The following is a 24,365-nucleotide window of genomic DNA, read 5'->3' on the forward strand; positions in this document are numbered from 1 at the left end:
AGTTCGCTCGATGGAACGCGAAAACCCGCGAGAGGCATCGCTTATACAGAAGAACAGCTTCCGCCGTGTCACGAATGTTGGACCGGTTCCAAGTCGCAAATCGATTGATCCCCAAAACCAATAGAGTACACAGGGTGTCAAGAATTTAGATTCACCTATTACTTCTCCGATCAATCAAAAATCAATTTTTTCCGCAATAAAAATGTCGTAGAATAAATAATTTTTAAAATATAAGTGCAGATTAAAAATAAAATAAATAGTTAATATAATGTTGAGTAAACTGCATTTAAATTAAATTATATTTTGATACTTGTGACATCAAAATATGAATAATTATTTGCAAATAATTAATATAAAGTAGATTATCAAAAAAATATTATATCGTAAAATTTCAAATAAAAAAAAAAATAAATAAATAAAAATGAGAGTAGAGATAGTTTGCTAGTCTGTATCACACTGTATATTTTGTATTCACATATAGATAACGGAAGAAGCGCGTTCCCGATAGAGCAGATAACTGCATCGCGAAGCAGCGACCTGTCAGATGGTAGCATTCCCTGACATTTACATGCAGCGGAACAATCATACGTCATCTTCGCGATAAAAGTTAGCTTCGTACACACTAGCCATTCTCGAATATACACGGTGTCTCGAAAACGGTGAAAAGTAAAATTTAATTTTAATTAAATTTAATTTTAAATTAAATATAAAATTTTAATTAAACTAAAAAAAAATACATGTTTATTTATCCGTTCTATAATAAAAGTAAAAATAATTTTCAGTTTTTGTACTTTCTTGAAAAAAAAAAAAAAATAATAATAAACTTTTATATTCACACATGAGTATGCTTTTCATTGTCAGATAAAAAGAACTGATTGTGGAGTTTAGCCTCTGCAATTGTCATTTTTATAGTACATGTCTACAATAAAAGCAGATATATATCAGACAGACACTCGTAACATTTATAGCCGTTTAATGGCGATTACAGACGAACCCGGTAACGTGTAATAACGCGAATTATCGCATTACGTGCGCACAAACGCGGTGGCAGACGGCACGAAACCGAGCCGGATATAATCGCGCATTGTAAATAACGCCTTCAACACGTATACGATGTATATATGACGACTATGGGGCTATTTTGCGGACGCACGGATCGCGTGTGTAAACGCGAGTTTCGCGTCACGAGTTTACAACGTTTACGGGAGAGTTTAGATAACAGTGTCCACTTAATTTTACCCGAGAAACTACCTCGATATCGCGTTTCTAGTTGTAAAAAGTGTCGTCTAATTAATACTCCGAGGGTAGTTCGGGAACATGTTCGTCTCTAATCCTGAAATTGCCTTGTTAATTTAAAAAGAATGCGAACATGATAGTATATCCAAGATAAAAGTAAAAATACATATTTTGTATTAATCTTCTTTCCAATTTCAAACTTCCCTCTTTCGCATTTAAATACAAAATAAAATTATATAAAATATATAAAGAGAAATATAAAAAGAAGGATTATTAAAAGTTTTTCAAAATTTTATATACCTATATAATTTGTTTTACTGAAATTACCTAAAATTGATATAAAAATATTTCACACGATTCAATATAGAATAATATTTTTGTGTATTTTGACATATTCTTTTTTCGCAAATATAATCTTTTAATCTTTAACAATGGTTCTGTCCTGGTGTCTGCGGGATTAAAATTTTCATTTGGGTTTTTCATTTATTTTCTATTTACGCTGCATGCGCAAAAAGAGCATATTCCAACATAGATTTTTGACGCACAACTGTCGAATTAATAAAACCTTATTGCGCAATTATTGCGAGTATACGAAGAATATATAGTTCGCGGTCATTGAGTGTCCATACATGGTGATGACCTAAATAGTGTATTCGTGTTGCAATTTGCGCGTCGCAGCTGACTTGCCTCTACTATTTTGAATCTATATCGACAACGTACGGTGCGTATGTGTACATATGTATGCACATACGATGCCACATCCAGTTTCCTCAGTCGAGACAACCAGTTCCCTCGCAACACGAAATTAAATGCGGATCGATTCCATCCGACTCGTCCGCCTTGGCGCGTGTCAGCCCCGCGCTCACATTGCGCAATCCGCGTCCATGCGCTCGCTTTGCGTAATTTGAATATCACAATACCTATATGTATGTATGTATGTATATATATCGCACTGGGAATCTAAATTATCAAATCAGCGCAATATGAAGTATACAATGTCCCACCTAACATGTAATCGAATCATTTAACAAATTATACGTATAAACTTTTAGGCATTACTCCAAAATTCATATTTTTTAGAATTTTTTAATTTTTTTTAGCTTTTTAGAAAAATTATATAAGTGTATATAATAATATTGAATAGATATATTATAAAAATATATTTTGTTATATTCTATTAATAAAAATTCTATTTATAAATTTTATGTTTACGAAGCCATAAATGTTATGTTATATTTTTTTAACGAACGAACAAGGAATGCAATTAAACTTATCTAATGGATCGTTAGAAAAATTGAGGAAAACAAGGAAAACTGAGAATCTATCTATAGACAAGTGTAAAAAGATTGAAATACCTTGCAACATCACTCTTATGTAATATAAAAGTGATGTTGCAAGGTTGCATGATATATCATTAAAATGTCAAAATTCTAGTATCTAACATCAGTATTTAATAACATTAAAAAGATTTTAAATGTTTATCTGCATACTTAAACTGTATTTGCGCGCAAGTACAGAGAATAAACAAAAAAGTTATCTTATTTTTTATATCTTTCATCATGAGCATAAATTAAAATTAGTCACTAAAATGTTTCATTTTAAAAGATTGTCACCTTATTAGAAAGCAGGCTTTTCATTAAGAGTAAAAAAAAGCTTTTTTATTATTTGGCAGAATAATCCTTTACACGAGCAGCATAATATTTTTTCCGGATTTGAGCAAAGAGAACATACATTGACAGAGAAATGAATATACATATATGGAATGTTTGCGTCAAAGTACCAGCGTACTTAATGAATTTTGCGAGAGCGCACACCTCGCGCTGCGCTGATGAAAAATGCGTCCCATGTAAAGTTGCACGGTTAAAAATAACCTGTATTTGCAATGGGGAAAAGTTTTAATTCGAATTAATGCAAAAATCACAAATGCATTTTGTTTTATAATTTTTACATTTAACGCGAATTTCACGTGCGCCAATTTTAACAGAGCTTAACAATCCAAACATTCTTTCTAATTATTTTATTTTTTAAATCTCGGTGCCTTTATGCGAAAATTAATGCAACGCGCGCGCATTGGATTTTCGCGACGATTTCGCACGATGGATGCGCCAAAATATCGATTCGCGCGATACCAATTAGCACAGATACTCAATCGCGAATACATACAAAGCGCGATTAATAGACGATATTGATTTTAGGAAACGCAATATCGCAAAGTCTCTTTGATCGAATTGCAATTACACGAATCAGTAAATCGATGCATAGTTTGTTTGTTAAAATAAAATGCGGATATCGTATGGTTTTCCTGCAGAAATAGTATTCGGGAGAAACAAGCGCGGCATACATATACAAAACTGGATGTTTTAAAATATCTGAAAATATTTATCGCAAATATTTTTGTGTATGTATCTTTATATATCTTTTATTTTAAATATACTTGTAAAACATCCATATATATATGTATATAATTTTATATTTCTAATTGTATTTATCAAGGATTAATTTTTTTTTTAATTTGCATATCGTAGCTTTGACAGCGCTCAATTTAATTACGTGGGAATTTATATCCTGTACACAGACCTGATTTTTTTCTCTACCATACTCGCTAATCCTTTTGCAATGCAACGTTTTGCTGTTAGTCAAATAGGCTTCTCTTTTTCCACGTAAAACAAAAAAAAATAGAAAAAGATTACATCTAAAACATTTCAGAAAATAGCGAGCACGGAAGTGCTCACACAGATTACGTCAAATTTCATTTTTTCGCCATGTACGAAGTTTTTTCATACAGAGAATTTGATTTTATTTGACTGGATAAAAACTGCAAAGTTTTTAATAGTGGCATAAAAATTATCCAACTTACTTTTCTATTAATTTCATAGTCATTTTATTATCATTTTTAATGCTTTGTTATTTTATTTGTATTCTACTTATTATAAATTCATTGTACATTCTAAAATTATATTATTATATTAAAAATTGCAACTGTTGGCATTAATGTTAATATTGCGGAAAGAGAATCGAACATTTTATATATAGGTATATATATTGCTTTCCATAGTTATATATTCGCGTCCTATTATGTAGCCAGAGATAAAATATGTCGTGCATATTTATACGACATAATTTATACCAAAAAGCGTACTTACTCTACCTTACTACGTTTCCTTAAAAGTATGCAGTCGTATCATATTGAGGTATGCCAAGTGCATACATATATACTCTCGATGTTGCCATCTCGCGACATACCAATAGTTTATCATGAATTTTTCCTTCTTGAGAATGTCACCGGTCAAATAAATAAATTTCGTCGCGAAGAACGAGGAAACGCATTAATAATTTTTTAAATCTTTACGCTAAAATTACAGAGTAATTTCGCGCAATATATAAGATTGTTTTCCTTTAAAGACGACTCTATCAACCAGTTGCATACCAGTGGTGTCATTAACTCATCCAATCAATAATAAATATATGTTCGCATACAGAAAGTATAATTAGAACCTTCTCTGAGACGAGAAAATTGTTGAACGGAATACGAGTATTGATACATGAGAAATATCAGAGGTCAAACTGCAGAGAAATTCTAGAATAATAGAAAGTAAAAGTTTTTTTCTCTATATCTCGTTTAGTAATAGAGAAATCCGATATGTAAAAATAGTAAAACGAGAAATTAGAAATTCTAAATTATTATCCAATGCAAATCTTCAAAAAAATGCGTATAAAAATATATTTTAGAAATATATTTTAGAAATAATTAAAAAAACATAGGCGTCTATATATAATTCTTGATAATGAATTTTGTTATTAGTAATAAATTGGGAATTAAATACGAATATTTTATAAAGAGAAAAAATAGTAATTTAATAGATAGATTAATAATAAAACTAACAATATTATATTTTATCGATTTTTCCTTGGGAGATTACAAGGTGACGCGTCCCTCGAGCGTGTAAAATAAACGGCAATTATAAACCCGGGGGTAATAAGAAATATGCTAGATGGTTATTTATTCCCACCTACGAATCCCCTAAGAGCGCGTAGCTCACATAAATAAAGTGTACGTACGTGGAATATAGTATGTGCCGGCTTACATCGTCGGCTGGAAACTTCAGGCATATTTTTTAACTACGAAACGCGTGCACTGAAGCTCTCGTCTAAGAAACACGCTTTATTTTCAATATGATTCCGCCTTTTCACATAATCTATACATTGGAAAGTTGAGAAGAGAGCTCATTTGCTCTGCAAAGGCCGAGTAAAATAAATGAATAAAAACGAATAAAATTTTACTTTAAAGCAATATTTGTAATTTCACAATAAAATAAAAAATATACTTCTCTACTTTATTTAAAAATATCTATTTTTCAATTTTCAATATATAAGCTACATAAGAATTGCAATTTGTCTAAATTATAGACTCACTGTGAATTTTTTAATTTTCAATTTATTAATTTTTATCTTTTATTAAGTCCCCATTAAATCATTATTAGATATTGAGAAATATATAAGAGCAATTATATTGCTGCGTTTTTTTTGTGATGAACTGAACGCACGGTAAACACACGCGTGGAAGTGAATAAAGATATAATATAATCATAAAAGTACAAGGCTACAAGGCGACAGGGCAGGTACTATTGTCGCGAATGTCGACGTCGTCATCATCATAGGCGCTTTAAAAGCGACCGTCGACGGGACGTAATTGGTTCGATAACAATCCGCGATCTGTGCAGTCGGCGGATGTGATTAAACGCGCGCCTGCCGTCGTAAGCCAGCCGTGATAAAGTGTGCCCGTATGCGGAATAACGATCGCGATCGTGCCATTCCTCAGACTATTCAAAATCGAGACCCAACGTATTCGAAATTGTACGAGAGCGGGATTCGATCACAAAGGAAAGAAACTATGCGAGAATCTCTTTACCGAAAGTTTCATTTCTATAGAATATACCAAGAAATTTAAAACACAAATACCAATATCTACGCAAACCGCGGTATAAATATACAAGATCATTCAATATTAAAAATTATGACAAAATAAGAAATTTAAAAAATATATTATAAATATCAAAGATATATGTGTATAGTGTGTATACAGGGTAATTCACGTAATGGTCGCCACGATTTTTGAGACATTTCCCCAACAGTTTAAAAAAAAGTTTATACAATTTTTTCAAATTTTTTTTATTGCATATTATAGTTTGCGTAAAGCAGATTAATTTTTACTGTATAAACTTTTTTTTTAAACTGTCGGAAATGTCTCAAAAATCGTGGCGACTGTTACGTGAACCACCCTATATTCAAGATTCGTTCAATTTCAATCATTGTGAATTTAGTACAGAAATTTTTTTATGGAAATCAGAAATTTTAACTAATTTGAAATTTTGTTCATTCATCTTCAAAATTAAAAAACAATTAATACTCTAAAGATCATAAATCTTTGAATTATAAATTAATCTTATGATTTTGATTTTTTTCTTAACCAAAACTAAGTTTTATTATATATACACAAAATTAATTTATAATTCAAAGATTTATAATCCTTAAGAGTATCAATTATTGTCTTCTCAATAAGATGTGTGAAACGCAGTATAACTAAAAAATTTCTGTTACATCAGGAAGAAATACTTATTTTCTGCGCTAAATGTCATCACCAGCCGACCTTATTCCTCAGCTGTATAAAATTGCATCGAAATGACAACATGCATAAGAAACGTAACCTATTTATCCGGGCGAGCTAATAAAACGACACAATGCGCAATTTGGTCATCGTCGATGAATGGACGTAAATCCCACAAGACATTTTCCTCAACACGCTCATGATATAATAGGGACCGAGCGCACGGTTGAATGGTAAACTACGATCGTTCTCTCTCGCGGATCGAGCAAGCGCAATGAAAGGCATAAATCGCTATCGTTTGAGTGAGCGCGTGACTTTTATACACATAAAACGCGATAGTAGCGAGAAATATATCAGTTACATCTAGTAAACGCACTCGATACCTCTTCATGCATATATATGTACAAAATATCCACGAAATAATTGCTTTTCACTGAAACAGCCTTTTTACCTTTGATAAATTGTTGTGTGAGTCAATGTATGTGTGGCTATTTATGTGTAATGCGAAAACATATTTTTCCTATTTATTGTGCAATCGCGTTTTACATAGACAATCTATTAAAAACTTCCCGCCGTTTGTGGAATTACGTCTCAGATTTCTGTTTCCATATTATAACAGAAATTTCAATATCCAGAAATAAAAATGAGCAAACAAATTATTTATTGTGCAAAGTATATATATTTATGTATACCTATAAGAATAAGTATGTCAAGTTTTACTAAACATGTGACATTGAGAGAGACCTTTAGATTTCAAGATTTCATTTCGACTCTTCGTTCAAAGTTTCATTTTAATTCAACTGCCTCCGCAATTTAATTAGGTATCTTTTAATGCCACGAAATGCACAGTTATTTTATACATTGTTTGCGATGGTTCGCATCAAAATAAAATTTATGCAATATTTGAAAAATAAAGAAACGATTAAAATATCGATACCTCTCGCGTGTACCAAAGTACGCTCGTATATTTCGATAACACGCGCTTCGACAAACACTAGACAGTGTTAATCGGTAATATCGCCGTGTGGAAACAACACACTTTGCGATAAAAATATAATTTACAGACAAAGCGATGACTTTTAATTATCGTGCGTTCATACAGCGCGACAACAGTTTTCATGATGTAAGTTAGGGGCGTCACAATTTATGACATCGCGATGAGCGCCTGCGGTCCATTTACACAAAACGATTAATCGACATATATAGTATCTTTATTATTTTCAATGTATCTCATCACGGAAAAAGATAAAGAGTTTTTGCAATTATTTAGCTGTTTCAAACGAATAAATATTTCACTTAAAAGTTTATTTCTTAATTTATAATATCATCAAGCAATTCAATTTTTATCAAAGACATATAGAAAATTTTTACACATACATATATTAAAATAACTTGAAATAATAACAGATTGCTGTGTAAAAGTTTAAAGTCGCGCCAAAAAATTCGCATAACATTAAAAAAAGCGAATATTTACGTTAAATCATTTGATTTCTTTGACTTCTAATATCATGTTCTTATCTTGTGTTATCTTATTTTTTTCTTTTTTAATTTTCTTATATCTCCGGTTTTTTAATGCATTAATCGTTAATAGAAAGTAAGCATTAATCGATAAAAAGAAATATGATAATACTGCTGTGATTTAGACATATCACAGAGATCGAGATAAGCACGAGTGTGTCATTCCATCAGTCAACAGGACAGGTCAATGACAATGCGACACGATTTGTCAGTTTTTATCCTACTATAGACAACTTCTCGTCCCTGACGATAGTGTTATCTGTCATCTATAGGCAAGCTTGATCCGCGTCGCGAGTCGAGTGTATGTATGTCACTCACAACTAATACAACAATCGTGCATATTTATCGCGATCCTACATAATTATTTATGCGCAGTATTTTTAATTGCCAGACGATAAATAAATATACTTAATTTTGTTCTAAAAAATTCGCGCGCGAAAATAATACAGGGTAATTAGATATATAATAAAACTATAACAGAGAGCAATGAACATTTTAGTGCGAAACAGATCAAACTAATAAATTAAACTACAGCACGTAAAAATTATTACAGCAATTTAGGTACATAAAATTTTTACACGTATGATGGAAAAATATAAAATGTATCTCGATAGAAACAGAATATAAAATTACTATTGTTAAAGGCGTCAAAACTCGGCGAATATAACAAGGGATTATCACGATAATGTATTTAATTCGCTAATAGAAATGCGATATGACATATGATATGTTAATTGCGATATATCGTATTTCGAGAATACGATATTCTACGAAGAGTACCAAAGTTATCTGCTGAATAAACATAGGCTCTGGTTTTTCTGCAAATTCTATGTAACCTCTGTCCCTCCCGCCTTCTCTCGTTTTTTTTCTTGTTCTTTCTGATTCACTCAACATGCTTTATATGAAAGCCGAATGAAATGAACCATAATACACAGAGGCGTATAATTTGCTCTGCAATATTACGGGCGGCTTTCAAATATACCGAGCAAAATTCGCTTCTCGTTACCATCCATAAAATTACTAATGCGGCACCGTGTAGAGTGGAATGGCCCGGCAAACATCTGGCGCGTTAAGTAATCGCGCGGGGCTACCGATAGCTACCAGCGAACGTACACACTCGCAACTCATTTGCAAACAAATCTCTCGAGAGTATGTTATTTCTGGCATGCGCGAATGGATACACTGTATATATATGTGTGTGTGTGTGTGTGTGTGCGTGTGCGTGCGTGTGCGTGCGTGTGCGTGCGTGAAGCTGTCAAAAATCATACATTTCCTATACGAACTACGTGAGAGACCAAATTAAGGAGTGCACGGGAATCACAAGCGTGTAAAGATAGAGAAAGTTTCAAATCGATAATTCAATATAATAAATATGTATAGAAATATAAACGATAATAATTGTTAATTAATCAATTACTAATAAATAACATGCGGTAATATTGAATTATTAGAAATGCGCCGTGTTCTCAAAATCAAAGAGATGATTTACGCGGCTAAAACGCGATTAATGAGAATATTAATTAAATATTACTTAAATACTGCTTAATTAAAAATTAGATACACGGATCAAATCACGAAAATTTAATGATAACCTATTTAAGCAATATTCGGCAATTACAGCTAATATTATTTTAGTCTATATTATGCCATTAGAAATTTCTCAGCTGTTCACTGTCGATAGAAGATTAATAATGTCTATTTAGGCTCGATTGGCCAGATCCATATATGTGGACTAATCCTAGATTAGCAATTCGCTATCCTTTGTATATTACAACTCTATGCATAATACAGCGAAATGAGATTCAGTTAATCAGGATTAGTGCCGGCTATTGCTGATACAGCCGATAATTTATAATAGGACATTGCTATGCATATATATTTATACATATATACATATAAATTACATAAAAAATATTGTAGAAATTTATTAAAGAAAATATTATAAAAAATTTAATCCAATAATAAAAATATATTAAAAATTAAATATGAGACGTCCCCAATTAAACGTAAAGATAAAACATGTTGAAATTGTTCATACGAAAAATAGAGATATTAATTGAATATTCAATTTAAAAAAAGTCGCCATTTCTAGAATTCACGCTGCTTTCCGCGAAAGAGTTAAAGAACCACAAACGTGCGAGGCGTAATCATTACAAATCTGCCGTCTGCATTCTGAGAAGCAGCAGTTCTCCTTCAATTCTCGTTCTCGCACGAGAACATCTTACGTAATCCTTTACCTTTCTCGCTTTCTCGCCTCTCTTTCTCCTTCTCTCTTTCATCGAAGCTTACGAGCTTCGGAGTTCGCGCACGTGTCAGATACCTCATCTTTCTCTCTCTCTCTCTCTCTCTCTCTCTCTCTTTTTCTAGCCTGATCTCTATCTCTCGTTTGCTCTCTGGCTCGTTTCTCTCTTTCCTTCTTTCACAGTTCGGGGTAAGCGGCAGCCTTGGCCTTTCAAACGAGATCCATCGAAGCCTTCCTTTAGGTCGACTCATCCTCCTCTTTTCTTCCTCTATTGATCCTAGAATACTACACATCCACATATACGTCTTGCTATATCATACGAGAACAAGTCTCCCACAAGAGTGCATCCCACGGTTTTAATATGTGTTTAACTCTTCCTTCTTTTACTATTTATCTTTATTGTATCTTGTTCTTTTGCATTTATTGTTCATCTTTCATTTGTATTGTAATTAGAATAATTATTTTTTAATTGATAATTAAGAGAGTATCTTTTTAGAAATAAAATCAATAAAATTAATAAAAAGGAGTGAGAGAAAGAGAGAGAATGGAGAGAGTGAGAGAGAAGAAAGTCGCAATAATTGCAACATATTAAAAATTTCGTTAAAACCTATGATAACTTCTTTTTATCGCACATAATTTAATTATATAGAATCTAAAATAGAAAAAGATTAAAATAATATCCGATATTGTGGGGCACTTTATATAAATAACTACATTGTTAATTTATAACTATTATAAATTTATAACTTTTAAAACGTACACAAGAAATGGAATTTTATTCGACAGAGCGTTTGAAGAATTCGTTTTATATGACGTGATTCAGGTGCTACAGAGAGAGAACCTTTCAGAATGTGATATTCTAGAATCTAGAATAAAGGATACTTGGCGTGACCGAAATAAAGATACTATATCCAATCTCTATTAAGCTAGCAGAACCAAATCGGCAAAATTAAACGGGACTTATCACATTATTTAGTACCCATTTTGTACTAATTTGTACCATTAATAAAAATTTTGTACCCCGTGCCGTTTTAAAAAAAACTGTGGCGCTGCTACCTTAAAAAAAAGCTAGCAGAACCACAAAAAAAAATAAGAAAAAAAAATTAAGAGCAGGAAAACAAAGTACTGAATTTGTACTAATTTGTACCATCAAAAAAAATTAAATATTTTCATTTATTCGGCAATGAAACAATCCCAATTGATCTCAGCCCTATCAGGCTCAAGAGTAAAGTACTCTTTCTAATTAGCAGAATTAATCGCTATTTTTACACGCGACGCGGCATAATATGTCAAACTATAAAGGGGGTAGTTTCCGAAGGAACGGCGGGGGTACAAAATCTAAAACTTTATATTTTGACGGTACATATTATGCCGCGTCGCGTATACAAGTAGCGATTGATTCTGCTAATTAGAAAGAGTACTTTACTCTTGAACCTAATAGGGCTGAGATCAATTGGGATTGTTTTATTGCCGAATAAATGAAAATATTTAATTTTTTTTGATGGTACAAATTAGTACAAATTCAGTACTTTGTTTTCCTGCTCTTAATTCTTTTTTCTTATTTTTTTTTTGTGGTCCTGTTAGCTTTTTTTTAAGGTAGCACAGCGCCACGGTCTTTTTTAAAACGGCACGGGGTACAAAATTTTTATTAATGGTACAAATTAGTACAAAATGGGTACTAAATAATGTGATGAGTCCCGTTTAATTTTGCCGATTTGGTTCTGCTAGCTTAATAGAGGTCTATATCCGAACGGAACGATGCCGATACAGTAACTGACCTTCTCAATGCAACCGGTTTTGCATTCACAGCTTTCTCTGCCCCTTCCGCGGCTCCACAATTGCTGGTTCTCTTACTCAGCATTCACTAGATTGTCGCACTACTTTAACGTTCCTTCTTACAAGAATGGATCACGCGATCTGTCTCTGAATCCTTTTCGAGTCTCTTACGAAATCACGCGATCATAGATGACGAAACGTTTCTGTTTTGAAGCAGAAGGCACGATTGTTGGCACCATTTAATGTTTTATTGACACCAATTGATACCATTTATTGACATAATCGTGAGTCGTTAACATATAAATTTCCACGTAGCTATTTCATACAATGATCTTTTCTCGTGAATTTAAAACAGATTCCTTCTTGGAAATAATTCAAGTGATTCTCTAATATGAAATATGTCGCCACTAATGTCTCGAACTCAATTGATATCAAAATAAAGATTGTAACAGAAATCAGATTCTAGGAAGACACATATTTATTTCATGGTCAGATTAGAAATATCAACAATCGTCCATCTTACCCTTCTCTTTTTTTCCCGACAATCAATGTCAAGGCAACGTTCTCGCCGCTCGAGAGTTCGATTCAAACGTCACTTCCGCGAACGTCGATTTGCAAATCGTGTCACGTTCTTTACCCGTCCGGATCTTTTATTTCGGCTATCAAACGAGGCGTAACTCTCGCTTGACAAACGCGAGATGGAAAAGCGAGCACGACGTGAAAAACACACGAGGTTTATGAAACACTCCTCACTCTACGGAGTCTCGGCACGAACTGACGGTTCGAGCGTCGTTCGCCAGCTGGAACCGAGGGAATGCGCGTGATTGGTTGCTAACGTGCCGATCGCGACTGTCGTGCTGATTGGTTCACCAATTCATTACGAAATAAATCGAATAATTTGACCGCGAATGTAAGATAAAAGATTTATCGCAAGATATCAAACTCCGAGGTCTATGAGAGATTATTATGTAGATATTTCCGTATTCTAAAAATACCAGCTGATTGTGAGTCGACTTGACATTCGACTTGTATACTCGGAAAAATCTAACTGATAAAAAAAAATCTACGATTTTACGATTTATGGCACGATTATCTGAAAAACACACATGGATGTTTAATGGCTCTCTAATGTATATAGAATTTAGTTCCAATTTAAAATTCAATTATTGCTTTTTTACTGTACTGAAATAAAAATAATACTGAAGTATAATGTGTTTTTTTATGAAAGATTATTTTGTGATTCCTCGTTATAAAATTATACTTGTGGTTCTCCGAATTAAATTCCGAATTAATTTATTCCTTCGAAACGTTTTGCAAAAAGATCGTCATTCGCGGAACACATGAAGGAACAGTTTCAATATAATTTAAGAGTTTGTGTATTGTTCTTTCGAAGGCACAAAAAAAGTAGCGACTACAAAAAGGGTTCGTTGCACATTGAATTAAAGCGAATGGCATTGTTGTATATCCGCGATTTTGAATGCGACAGCCTTAGCGAATGCAAAATGCGACAGTGCACGGAATTCTCGGTCTGCTGCGTCTGATTATGTTTCCTGCGCGCGTGAAATTAAAATATGAAAGGACATATATAAAAAATAAGGCCTTCGTCGCTCGGAAGGCGGACAATAAAAATCAATGTCGTCCGATTTTTATCAGTGCAGCGCGTGAGATACAACTCAGAGTCGTTTCGCATTTTATGCGAATCGAATAGCAACAACTCTATTTTAGTACCGCTTGAGCAAATAGCTCGCTTAGATTTTTATTTCTTTACTTATTGTTATATAGATATCTGTCGTATCGTGAGAAAATACAGAGAAGAATCTACCTGAAATTTTCGGCAAATATGAATAACAAGGTTGTTCCGAACTTTTTCTTTTAAAGATGCTTCTGCTTTTTAAACGTGTTCAAAGTATTCTATGCATGTTTTCCTCTCTAATTTGGAACAACAACGCATACGTGCGTAAAACGACGAGAGCTCGGCAGATTAGGGACAATGCATTACGCGCGCTAACAAAAACTCCTCTCGTTCAAATCCCTGAACCTTTTATCTCTTCCAAATCCTATTTTGTAGCGGCTTTGCTGCTCGGCTTGTCGCGATGTTAAAAACTTTCGAGACCACCGACGTGGACAGTTTGTCTGTTTTGGCCCGAGCTATAGTGAGAAAAGCAAGAGCGGAGAATCCAGTTGGATCTAATAAAAAAAGCATGCATCCGCGTCCGAACGTCTCGCAGAAAATCTCGCAAATTGCTCTCGATGGACTTACCCTGTACTTTTTCACGCATTTAAAGTCCCTGACGAACCACACCGATGCTAGTGTTAATTATAAAACGCAGTAAAAGTCAATATTTTCTTCTTCGAATACTTTGTTTTAAATTTCTTTGCTTAAAAATTTGATTAAACAACGCTATCACGACTTTGTAATACTATGTAAATGTGTATTTTCTTAATTAAGTGTCAACCTGAAATTTTGTAAAACTAAGTCCATTTAAAAGAAGAAAGCTACACAAGTTTCATCTGAATAGTTTAAAATTAAATTCATCGCAAATTATAATTTATAATTAAACGCTAAAAATTTAATCATGTAACGACGGACTAATTATTTTCAATTTTCAGCTTAATGATTTGAATATTATTATATATTTGATATTTTAATATTTTATTTAAAAAGAGAGCGAGAACACACACGCAGAATTGGTTTCGACGTAATCTGCGTATATAAATTTTCACAAAGATAATATTGGACAGACCGTACGGTAAAATTTTTCATCTCTCGCCTATATTCTCCTAAATATTCATTCAGTCAATCAAAACGGTACGGGTTTAGTTACATATTTCAATTTTTATCCGACACATATTTTTCTCTTCACCCAGACACAGTAGGTAATAAAAAAAGATATAGGCCATTCCCAATTTTCTCATCGTCAGCCATAGAACGGTCGACCTGGCACGTTTTCTAACGCAAACAAAATGCAATTGCACGTTCGCTTCAAGCTACAACGTCAACTTCCCCGTCCGTTGACATGAAACTATAACCGTGCTAAATATCAAATGTGCGTAGCTATTTCGTACACGAAATCTGTGCGGCCCCCGACCTTTTTCCTCCTGCTGCCCCACGTTACGCGCGTTTATTGTTTGCGCAACTCCTGTTTTTGCTCCACTGATTAATAACGAGCGAACGAGCTCGGCCTCCATAAAACTTTTCGTCATTGATGCATACTGTCCGTCACGGCCGGAGACAGCTATTAGTTTTCCGTCATTTTCGAGATTGTTGACGTTGAGCAAAAAAGAGAGAAGGTAATATTAAAATAAAATATTAAAATATTAAAATTATAATAAAAACGCATACAAAATACACGTTTTTTTTTATATAAAAAAGCGTGTTAAAAACAAAAAAAAAGTCAATCGAGAAGAAAAGAAAAATATAAAATTATTTTTATATATAAAAAAATTAATAAAAAAGTTTGACATAATACTCGAATGGGAACAATCGGACTTTGGGAAGATTAAGATGTATCGAGGTTGAAAAAAATTCCGGACTGAGATTAGTTAGATTTACGAGCGAGTTTAATGACTTAATCGATACATCTCGCGTCGACGGCGAGAACTTATGTTCGCTTTATTTATGTCACGCGGAAGTGCGTGGCTTATCGCGATTATCGCGGCCGCGCTTCGCGACGAAAAGCCTCCTGTTCCACGTTCCGCGAATGCATTTGACATATCTCTGCAAGATCTCGCGCGCAGTTAGAGAAGCCGGCGTCCCAGACGACGTCCCAGACAGCATTTCCAACCGGCCGTAATTAAACGGCAAGACGAAATGGCAAAAAAAAAACGCGTCCCGACAGAAACTTCATTTGCACGATTAATTACAAAGGTGAGTGCGAATCGCGAATGTGGGAAGATTGATTTAATCAACGGTATACCGTTTTGTACTGTTACGTGCGTGTGCAGCAGAGGTATTTTAAACATCGCAGTTTCCTACTACCTGATTCTATAATGTGTTATAGAAATGAAGAATAAAGAGAAAGAATATATTTTTGTTAATATGACATATTTTGATAAATATAATAATTAAAAATATTTTTTAATATGAAAGAAAGTTAATACGAGAGTTTATTGACTGAGGCCTAGTTTATAATCATGAAGGGCTCCTCGAATCGTTAGAAATTTGAGGAAAAATTAAGTAGAATATATTGAGTCATTACTCTCTTCTCGTTACACTCACATTAAAATTCTGAACAAAATCAAAGTTTTAATTCGTCGTCTTATATAACTTTAGAATTTCTTCGATTAGTTTTCGCTTCTATTTGATGACGTCCGGGAGAGTTAAGGGATCGTTATCACATCTCGACATAACGACGCATCTTTATTTCCCATTAGACGAAAATAGCGGTATCGTCGATTTTTTCTTCTTTTTGCGTAGAACCGCGGTTGCGTACTTTTCCGTGACGTATAATTAATGTAACCGCGCACGCAACTATCCACTCGATGTATCTTCGAACGTCGTGAAACGCCGACGATGCGACGCGACGAGACTTAGATACCGCCCGCGCGCGCGGTGAAGTTCTCACGGGAATATTCACTTCGCGTCCGGTGCACCTTCTTCAGATGCCAGGTCTGTATTTACTTTGGTTCTACTGCCTCTCTTATCCGATCTCAGGTCGAACACAATAATTTTCTTGATATTGAATTTTCCTCAATTCCCGAACGGTCCAGAACGAATATGAGCGCAAAAATACGTTTCTCGAAAGAGAGTTAGGGAAAACTTTGCATTTATATACAACCCTGGGGCTTAATAAAGACAATTTAGAAGTCAATCTAATTGATACAATTTTTTATAATTTTTAATTCGAAAAAATTCTCGTAAAAAGATTATCAAGCATATATGTGAAATAAATAAAATATTGTAGCAAATTTAGGCTCTCTCTTAATTCAGTACTCGCAAACACATAAATTATGCGTAAACAAGTTTGTTAGAACTTTTTATAATAAAGGCCTGTTTCTACCAACGTCGGTTAACTTTAACCTCCGGTTAAACTATATTTTTGTCTCTTTTCAGATACATTCTTAAAAAGAGACAAAGATAAAGTTAAACCGACGTTGGTAGAAACAGGCAAAAGTGTAGATGGATATATAAAATGGCGATAAGAGAAGAAACAACGATAAAAGTATAAGTCTATGGGATTCGTAAGAAGTGACGATATACAGCACTGCTAGTATTATATGCACGCGTTGTATTATGCATGACCGGGGTGTTAAGTGTGAAGAGCAGAGAGGCGGAATGCACCTTGAGGCGCAGGGCTAGCACCTCTGTCGTACCGCACGGAAGAGACAATGCAACCTGACATCCGCCACTTTAAATCAAGCTCCACGCAAAGCCCCGACCGCTTCCACTTTTAATGCAACATTCCGAGCTCGTTTGCTAGCCGTAACGATCTAACAAACTCGCGGCCCGGTTTAACAATTTTCTTGGAGCCAGGTAATTTCCTCTAACTGGGATTCATGTACCTCTTTCTATGTGTACGCGCATTATATGTCGTCAATTTTTTCTTTTAATTATGTTTAGATGATATAATTTAATATTTAATTACATATTGTTATTAAATGTTAATTATTATATTATCTGTTATGTTGTTTCATTATTATTATTATTAGTGTTTGTTGTTATTGAATTATCAGTTTCTATAATTAAATACTACACATATATATATGTATAAAATTTATATAAAATTACATATTTCTATTTATCGCGTATAATTGTCATTTTTTACTTTATGATAGCTTTTATTTTTCATAATGCGAAATAATATTAATTATTCTTGAGAGAATTGCACTTATTGTGGCAACAGAATAAAAATTGTTTTTTTATTTTCTTATATATAAAATCTTATATCTTATAAATATCTTATAAATCTTATATATATATTTCTTTTATATATAAAATTACGCGTCTTTCCAACATTACAATTAGCCATCATAAGAAGAAAAAGCTTGTTTTTCATTCTCATATCAGTAATTGCTGTAACGAATTTCACAAGAATATTACTCGTTGTATTAGCTCAGTCTGTAATTTCAATCTTCGTGAAACGAGACGAGAGGAAAAGAGTTTGTTCTGCACACAATTTCCGCAACTACAATTACCGTCGCAATTAGCACGAGTGCTTTTGTTAATTCTGACGATTATTTAGAGCAAGTGCTATAGGAATAACGTTTTCAAGAAACGTCGAGATATCGGACAAGCATCCGCTTTTCATTCTCCGCGAATTCGCGCCGGTGTTTGCTTCGATCAAACCCCCAAGTCTTTAGAAATCCGCTATTAGAATATTGTCTTTGTGAAACCGCTATCCTTTTAATTTATAATAACACGAATCATTAAAATTTTTTTGAAACCAATTTTTTTCTTAAAATTTCAAAGAAAATAAAGATTGGCCGAATTAAAGGTTTCAAAAAATATACACACTCGAATAAAAGAGATCTTACACTCTTTTCTAAGTACGAAAAATTAAATGACTCGAAATTACGCCAATAACAAATTTTGAACACACATGAAATAATAATAAATAATATTTTGATGCTTGAAAAAAGTAAGAATGAGGCGTAATGCAAGAATTTCTATTGTTTTCTGTACACCTACATACATAGAGCATAACTTTTTCCCTTTAAATTTTCTTATCTAGCCGCGATGTACATACAAGTACATATGAACCGTCTCGACAGCGGTCTTCTTTGGACTTGTCTTACAAAATATCTGGCTGATCCGTGTAATACGGGCTTTAAAATCGGCCATCGACCCCGGAACCGGTCATGTGTGCGAGCATTCGAGCGTTTTCTCTGTGTAAAAACTGATAAGGGAAAAATATATATTCGCACTCGAGTATCTACGCTTCCACCCACTCTGCTTCCGTTTGCCACCCTTTTTAAACCCCCGGTTGCTGACGAGGTATCTTGGAGGCAGGCCAATTTACACTCGGAACCTTTTTCGAGATAGTCAGATAAGGCCGGAAACCGAAACAATCTCTTTATTCCGTTGTCACAAGAGTAACGCACAAACTTTGTAAACGTTGGTAAAAAGGTAGAAGAAAGTTATCTTGATAATAAGAACGTATATTCTTCATGATAAAAATAGAAGACTTTAGAAAAATATTTGTATTTTTAATCACAAGAATTGTCATTATTAAATAAAATAAAATTCATTAAAAAATTTTAATTCTGATTAAATTGATTTTCAGTTCATTTATACATACATATATATAATACATAAATAGAAATTTATAGTTATTAAAGAATTGATTAAAATGTATTATACAAATAAAGAACAATTTATATTAATTAATCTTAATCTTCGATTTTACCGATGTCGAATAATTTTAATTTTATCTTAACCAATTTCCCTGCTCCCTTGTAAAAATAGAAATTAATTATTATCAGAAGATTGACGAAGAAATTTATTATGCGAACAAAAAGAATATAATTTATTGGGTTTTGTGTTTTTAATATTAGTTTAACCCCAATTTTCTGTATATAATATATATTTTAATTACCAGAAGATCTCGATATGAAGGAATATATTATACGAAAATATAAGAAATATATATTGATAAGATTTAATTTCATAAAACGTTAATTAATATATGAATCTCAATTGAAGCGATTCTCTATGTCTATGTGGAACTATAATTAGGGAAAAGTAGTTAAGCTGTAATTAATCTCATTAAGCAATCAAATCAATTCGTTTGTTTTACGGCTTGATGTATCGAGTAGCAGGTGGAAACACTTATCGCGAATTCTCACATTGATCGACTCGCGAAATGCGGAAGAATGAGCGGTCACAGGAAGTCAATCAGTAATGTAATTAAGAGTTCCGAGCTGCGATCAATTCTTATCGAAAAGTACTTAAGTGCCGTTCGATGTATTTTGCTAATGGACGCTTTCAATGATAGAACGAAATAGTTTGTTTTTTAAAAAAGGAATAAAAATGTCACAGAGAGAGAAAAGAGTATTATTTTAATATAGATATTTAAATTAATTGTGCCATTTAAATTTTTTATATGTTAGATATATTCTGAAGCAAATCTATAGTAAAATCTATATAGTAAAATTTCAAATAAAATAAAATTAATAAAAGTTGACAAAAAGATCAATTTTTTAATTCATTTATTTATTTGAAACCCTAACTTAAAGAATGCTTCAATACTTTTGATTAATTTATAGAATTCAATATATAATAAATACAATTAAATTTCTTTATATTATAATTTTAAATATTTATAATTTCTATGTTCATATATTTCTATATCATATAATAACAGTCATCTTTCCCTATAATATTTATTCTTTATTTCAAATGACATCCAATAGAAGTTTAGCCGAGTTTAGCTAATTTGAAATAAGAGATTCATTTCTCTTGTTTCAATTATGCAAATGGAAAAAATATCTGCACGAATATTAAATATGCCACGATGTATGTAATTTGCAAAACATATACCCGCATAATATATTCCTTTATCAATCTACCTGATGCAGCATTTTCTACGTATGTAGGAAATCAACCTCTATGGTGATACATATTAATCTCGGCCTATACATTCCATTCCACGCGTGTCTCATTATGCAACTAAAAGCGGACTCGCGATGATCATCCCGGATCAATTATACCAAGTGAAATGCATCAATTATAAGCTAGAGCTTCGCTTTTACCGGTTATTCGCTACTTTATTATTTCGCGAAAATAATCATTTTTCCATAAACTCCGCCGCTTGCATAATTAATTTCTCTTCTCCGATCGGTTCATTCGAAATGACCCTTTAAAGTACGCTGTATAAATTTGCTTTAACCTATTAAAAATTAATATACAACTCGCAATTTTTTCTTAAAATTTACATTTAATATCGATATAATATCAAAGTGTAATATAAATATTTTCGCACACTTTTTGTCACGGTATTAATATTTGAAAATATTTTATGGTTATATCTGTTCGAAAAAATCGTATATTATTCCTCCTTAAAAAAAAGAGACGAGGAAAATATTTATGTCAATATTACTGCAGACAATGTATGCATTTGTGTTGTCAATCGCGGCGGTTAAACGATTAAAACTGTGTTATGTGAAATCGCAATTACACAGGATCGTGCAATATCTTACGTCACGTGCGGTAGTTACGATCGAAAATAGAGGTCGTTGCCACATAACCGCGGTCATTGCGGGCATGGAATCGCGACGAGGAGCCGCGCGGGGAAAGAGCAAACGCGAATGCGAGATCGTCGATCGGTCGACATCGTACAACGCATAATTTGCGTTGCAATGCACCGTTTGACCACGATGGGATTATTACTATTAAGACAAAACACTCCACTCTCTTCCCTCTGCCCCATGGTATCCTCCCACGAAACTCCCGTTATCATTACCTCCGCGCGACGAATCATTACGGGACATAATGATCGTCAGGTCGGTAATTAGACGCCCGATTGTCGAATAACGCGGAGCGTTTATAATTATACGCGTATGAATACGACGCGTAATTCAATGTCGGGCACATTATAGTTCCTCTTTTTCCATCAATCAATATTAATGCCATTCGTGTTGTATCAATGGGATATTAATGAGCAGAGACGGATTGTACATTAAGCGACGTGTCGTCGAATAACACACAAGTTATTATTATTTAGAAAGACTACTGATTCGGTCCATTTATACTTTCCAACGTCGAGCTCGCGAGTTCACTATAAATTTATAATATTGGATAATGTTTTACCTGAATGCTGTGAATTATTCGGATAAAACTGATAGATGAAAAATATAATTTTAGAAAGTTCATATATATATAAAATTAATATTTAAAATAAATAATTCTTTGTATTATCATAATAAGTATAATTAATTGTATTTTCTGTTGTGATTATACGATTATTAATTATCTGATATAATTATTAATCATATATAATACGCGAATATATTATTAATATATCTTTTTCTACAAGAAAAATGTAATTCAGCTAAAATTGTTACACTGCAGTCGGCAAAAATTGCGACATTTTTTATATTGTATATTAAAACCTTTTTGCTTACATTAATATTATATATATGCAATAACGTCAGTAAATAAGTAATGAATATCGACGGATTGTAAATGATATTTGCGATAGCTCTGTACAACTATTTCTAAGATTGCTCGCTCTGTTTCTTGTAGATGCTCGTTAGATGTGATACATACATATGTATATGCGTACATACACACATCGCATTTTCCGATTTATATATGTTCTCTCTGTACGTACAGTAACTATAATACCATGTCATATCCTTGTTAGTAAAACGTGAGGAATACAGATTAGTGTACGGACATATTATACATTTCGAGAAGCCGCCTTCTTAAACAAGCTTCTCTCATTCCATTATCGTGGCAATAATAATAATTCACCAGAAACGAGAGACGTTTCTCGTTATCTGATTTATTTATTCCCACCCCTCTCTCTTTCAACAAATAGATAGATGGTAATTAAAATCTGATATTTTTATATATTATGCTAATATTTATATATAACCACGAAATTAAATTTATTATAATAATACAATATACCTGTTTCTTATTAAAAAAATTATTTATATTCTTAAAACTTTGCGAAAAATCACAAAAATGAGTATTTTGCTAAATATTTAAAAAAATCTCTGTGTATGATCATATTTAACTTTGAAAATTACAATATTCCAGAACAGTAAAGCATTTCTAACAGAAATTGTATCAAGAAAAGATGTCGATTCCAATTTCGTCAAAGAACATGTAGATAAAAAAGAAAAAAACATCCGACGTCTGGTAGATCATACCAAGAAACTCGATATACAATAATATATAAAAATGTAATATTTATCTCTCTACTGGCTTGGCTACCGAAATTGCCAGTGATACAATAGAAATAGTCTGGTTTGTGCAGAGCACAACTTGCTTCATCGTTTCTGTGTGGGTGGTCTGTGTGAGCGAATAAGGAGGCTCCCTCCATTCAGAACGAGCGAATGGAAAAGCGGCTTTTGGACGACTGTGCGCGTCCTGGAAAATATAAAGAGGCCTGGGAGAACGTAACGTAGGTTTCGTTTAAACCTCGCATATAGCATATACCCGTCCTGTTCTCCGTCTGCTGCACTTCAATAAATTTTATTTCATTCGCAAGGCTGATTGCATTTTGCTCAATATTAATTTCACTCGGTGATGCAGAGAATGTCTCGTGCAATTTTTTGCAGCTAAATACTTTCGACATTTTTTTCTATTCAATCTTTAGTGACGCAAATATCGATTCAGTATCTCGAATTAAAAATCTAAAATAAATTTTCTTTCGAAACGGACAGTTAATTTATCTTTTTATTTTTTTTTAATTATACATATCATGGTGATTAAAACAATTTCAAACTAAATCTATTCAATAATATTGAATACATCTATAAATAATTTAAAGCTCACGTTTAATTATAAAATTTTTAATAAAAATAAATACCAAACGTTAATCAAATATAAAATTTAAAAATATATCTCGTAAATATGGAGACACATAGCTCATTGATTTAAAAATTATAGATATTAAACAATATGAATTATAGATATTAAGCAATATATTTTATAACTACTAAACGAAAATGATCTCTCTCTCTCTTTTCCTCATTTGACAATGAAAATGTCTAAATTAAACCGCGAATAATACTTTTCTATCAAGATAAACCAATGGAGCGCTTGCTAGCTAAGCAAAACCTTTTTGGCCCGAAAATGATTTTGCAGTTAAACATAAAGCAGTGAGTTTGTCCATGAAAAGGCTGAGAATAGGGCTTTTCGAGAAAATCTACGTCCGCGGTTTCAGTATAATCCGAGTTTGCGTTCCCCTAGGGAGAAAAGCAAGCCAGAATTATATTGTTATCAGGGACATTCGAGACGAAACGATACTCACTCGCGGGATTATATTCACGTATATGTAGCCAAAGATCCCTTTGGCTACATATACGTGAATATAA

General features: G+C 32.9%; 1 protein-coding gene across 3 annotated transcripts in view; it reads right to left on the bottom strand.

Moving 5' to 3' along the window:
• The window catches only part of LOC145943675 (beta-1,4-N-acetylgalactosaminyltransferase bre-4), a 109,771-nt gene that overhangs the window by 73,471 nt on the left and 11,935 nt on the right, over positions 1 to 24,365 (bottom strand). The window contains exons 1-2 of one of the 3 annotated variants that reach the window (XM_083051405.1): positions 12,901 to 13,201; positions 12,380 to 12,580 (exon numbers count right to left, since the gene is read on the bottom strand). The exons of 1 other annotated variant lie outside the window; for it this stretch is intronic. The gene's annotated coding sequence lies outside the window, so the exon portion shown is untranslated. Of the gene's footprint in view, positions 1 to 12,379; positions 12,581 to 12,900; positions 13,202 to 24,365 lie in introns of those variants that run through there. One more of the 3 variants, XM_083051407.1, reaches the window with a different exon arrangement.

This window comes from Prenolepis imparis, unplaced genomic scaffold, assembly GCF_030444845.1.
Source record: "Prenolepis imparis isolate NDT839.2.m4 unplaced genomic scaffold, iyPreImpa1.0 SCAF_12, whole genome shotgun sequence".
Taxonomy (NCBI): Eukaryota; Metazoa; Arthropoda; class Insecta; order Hymenoptera; family Formicidae; genus Prenolepis; species Prenolepis imparis.